Source organism: Elephantulus edwardii, unplaced genomic scaffold, assembly GCF_000299155.1.
Source record: "Elephantulus edwardii isolate Elephantulus edwardi_28Jun2011 unplaced genomic scaffold, EleEdw1.0 scaffold00047, whole genome shotgun sequence".
NCBI classification, from domain to species: domain Eukaryota; kingdom Metazoa; phylum Chordata; class Mammalia; order Macroscelidea; family Macroscelididae; genus Elephantulus; species Elephantulus edwardii.
In genome coordinates, this window is record NW_006399797.1 from 7,363,350 (window position 1) to 7,367,456 (window position 4,107).

At 41.3% G+C, this 4,107-nt stretch overlaps 1 pseudogene; it reads left to right on the top strand.

Moving 5' to 3' along the window:
* The first annotated feature begins 405 nt into the window (after positions 1–405).
* LOC102858863 lies at positions 406–3,738 on the top strand (annotated as a pseudogene).
* The last annotated feature ends 369 nt before the right edge of the window (positions 3,739–4,107 follow it).

The window sequence follows — 4,107 nt, forward strand, 5'->3', positions numbered from 1 at the left end:
ATAGTGAGATTTGTCATAAGTCAAGCACAGAGACAAAAATAAAGATAAGAGGAATGAGAATTGTTTTCCTCTTCTTATCTTTATCCTCACTGTTGTCTCTGTGCTTGACTTATGGCAAGTCAGCATTGTGATAGACTGTGAAGAGATTGAGATTGTAAACAGCTTTTGTTTGCTTGGCTCCACAATTAACACTCTTGGTACCAGCAGCCAGGAAATTAAGAGACGAATTACACAGGAAAAGTCTGCTGTCAGGGACCTCTCCAGAGTATTGACGAGCAACGATGTCAGTCTGGACACTAAGGTGCACCTGATTCAAGCCATAATCTTTGCAATTACTTGCTTTCTGTCAGAAAGCTGGACAATTACTAGGGATGATAGAAGAAGAATTGATAAGTCAGGCCTTCTGGAAAGATGGCCACAGTGCAAAAGGCTGAGGTAAAAAGTGGATGGCAGCAAACCAAAACTAAGTAAGAATGAGCTCAAGAGGCAAAGCACTCCTTAAGAATAGAAGAACAGTAGGAGGTATCTCACCCCCTGATTTCAAATCCTACTACACTGCCGTAGTGGTCAAGACTGCATGGTACTCGTACAATGACAGACACATAGATCAATGAAATTGAATTGAGAATCCAGAGATCAACCCATCTATCAATGGTCAACTGATTTTTGACAAGGAAATGAAATCAGTGAAGTGGGGAAACTACAGCCTTTTTAACAAATGGTGTTGGCAAAATTGGAAAAATATCTGCAAAAGACTCAAGCAAGACCCACAACTCACTCCATACACAAAAACCAACTCAAGGTGGATCATGGACCTAGGACTAAAACCAAGGACTATAAACTTCATTACAGAAAACTAGGAACAACACTAGAAGTCCTAATCCACAACATAAACAGTCTTCCCAGTATCCTGGAAAACCTACAACCAGAAGATAACGTAGATGAATGGGATCTTCTAAGACTCAAATCCCTATGCACATCTGAAAACTTCTCCAACAGGGTAAAAAGGGAGGCCACTGACTGGGAAAAAGTATTCGGTAATAACATATCAGATAAGGGACTTATATCTAGAATTTATGAAATACTTGAGCACCACATCAAGATAAAGGTAAAAAATCCAATAGAAAAATGGACACAGGATATGAACAGGCACTTCACCGAAGAAGACATTCAGATGGCTAACAAGCACATGAAGAAATGCTCAAAATCCCTAGCCCTAAGAGAGATGCAAATTAAAACAACTATGAGATATCATCTCACCCCAGTCAAAATAGCAAAATTTAACATAACAGCAAGCAATAAATCCTGGCAAGTTTGTGGAGAAACTGGAACCCTTATTCACTATTGGTGGGAGTGTAAAATGGTGCAACCCCTGTGGAAAGCGGCATGGCGCTTTCTCAAAAAGTTGCAAATAGAGATACCATTTGACCCCGCAATACCACTACTGGGAATATACCCAGAAGAGACCATAACTGACATCCAAGCAGATATATGCACACCCATGTTTATTGCAGCTTTGTTCACAATAGCAAGGAGTTGGAAACAACCTAAGTAAGTGCCCATCAACAAACGAATGGCTAGAGAAGCTGTGGTATATTCGCACAATGGAATACTATGCTGCATTAAAAAACAAGGAACTCATGCAATATTACTCAAAATGGTTGACTCTGGAGAACATTATGCTAAGTGAAATGTCCCAGTCACAAAGGAACAACTATTGCATGGTGCCACTGTTATAGAATGGGACTGTCCTTGGGGTTGGGGAGAGACTGAGTAAGATGGGTTCAATAATGTATGCTGCTCTGAAACAGAGAAGGGAGAAAACTGTTTAAAAGAGATATGTGATTAGGTATTTAGGTCATGACAGGAGTCTAGAGCGATGGCTACATGGTGAAGTGGACCTGGGGGAGGGTTTGTAAAATAATGAAAGAATCTTTTCTTTTCCAAGAGGGTAATGTCTGGTGGGGTGGGAGGAGCCTTGGGAGGGGATAAATCTACAACAATGAATGAATGGAAATCCAAAGCCTCTAAATTTTCACTGAAATTAGTAACAAATTTAAATTTTTTAAAAAAAGAATTAAGTTAGAGTAAGGATGGCAATGGAACCACCTTACCTCTGTAACTTGATTTGTGCCACTATTAGAACCTCTACTCAGAATATTATTGCTTTTCAATTTTTGACTCATGCACTTTTTTTTCGGCTGCAACACTTCCATGATACATCTTCAAGGATATGAACATGTACGGCTAAGCACAATTGATAACAGTGCATCTAAATTCCAAAATCAATCTCCATAATAGTCTATGTGTTTCCTACTGCCAAAGGGGCCCTTTAGAGTAGTGAGAGAAGATCTTCACCCTGAAACCCACAGCGTCCCTTTTCAGCAGGAAGTAGCTAAGAGAATAGGCCATCCACTTTTCCTTATGAATCAGGGTGAAGTCTCTCTCAGGGAGGAGTGATAGGGAATGGCAAGGGACACACTGACAAAGGAGATTAATCAAAACTGGCTTTGACAAGCACTGTGGCAATTGGACAATTAAAACAGACATTGGGGTGGGGGGGAAGAGGAACGAACTGGGGATGAGGGTGGAGAAAACAGTGCAACAATGAATGAATGAAAACCCAAAATCTCTGTAAATGTTCATTAAAACTAATAAAATTTTAAAAAAATAAAGAAAAAAAAAAAGAGGCACCCAAAAGCCGAGAAGCAAGTAGCAGAGAAGGAGGCAAAGCAGAAGGAACTTAGTAAGAAACAGCTAAGTCAGGCCACTGCAAACACCAACCATAACAATGACAATGGTGTGAGCACCAAGGAGGCGAGGCTGGACTCCTATCAATACTACAAGATCTCCCATCAAGCAGTCCAACAGCTGAAGGTAGTGCGGAAGACCCATACCCACAAGTTCCATGTGGACATCTCGCTCACTGAATTCATCCAGAAGTATAACCACCTGCAGCCTGGGGACCACCTGACTGACATCACCTTAGGGGTGGCATGTAGGATCCATGCCAAAAGAGCTTCTGGAAGCAAGCTCATCTTCTATGACCTTCGAGGAGAGGGGGTCAAATTGCAAGTCATGGCCAATTGCAGTAAATACAAATCAGAAAAATTAGTTCATAACAATAACAAACTATCGGGGAGACATAATTGGCATCCAGAGGAATCCTGGGAAAACCAAGAAGGGTATGCTGAGCATCATGCCCTAAAGATCAAGCTGCTTTCTCTCTCAGTTTGCATATGCTGCCTCATCTTCAAAGACAGGGAAATACAGTATTATCAAAGATACGTGGACTTGATCCTGAATGACTTTGTGAGGCAGAAATTTATCATCACCTCTAAGAGCATCACATACAAAAGAAGTTTCTTGGATGAGTTGGGATTCTTAGAGATTGAAACACCCATGATGAACATTATCTCAGGAGGCACAGTGGCCAGACCTTTTATCACGAACCTCAATGAGCTGGGCATGAACTTATATATGGGAATTACTCCAGAGCTCTGCCACAAAATACTGATGGTTGGTGGCCTCGACCAGGTTTGTGAAATCAGACACCAGTTTCAGAATGAAGGGATCTATTTGACTCACAATCCTGAGTTTACCACTTGTGAGTTCTACATGTCATACTCAGACCACCACAAACTCATGGAAATCACAAAGAAGACGATGTCAGGGATGGTGAAGCATATCCCTGGCCATTACAAGGTTAAGAATTCCTGTTTACTTATTATTAATTAAACCACTTGTCTCTGTTTTTAAAAAAAAAGATAATTGATGCCTTTGAGTTGTGGTGCTGAAAAAACGTATTGAATATACCATGGACTGCTAGGAAAACAAGCAGGTTCATCCTAGAGAGGGTGAAATAGGGTTGCTCCTTGGAGGCAAGGATTCTAAGACTTCATCTGACGTACTCTGGGCGTATTGCAAAGAGGGACCAGTCCTTGGAGAGGGAAATCATGCCTCAGAGGGTGGAGGGACAGCACAAGAAAGGAGGACGCTCGATGAGATAGATTGATTCACTGACAGGGTAATGGGGGGTTAGTAGGTGAGACAATAAAGTTGGCACAAGATAGAGCAGGGATCAGAAACGTCATATGCAGGGTCACT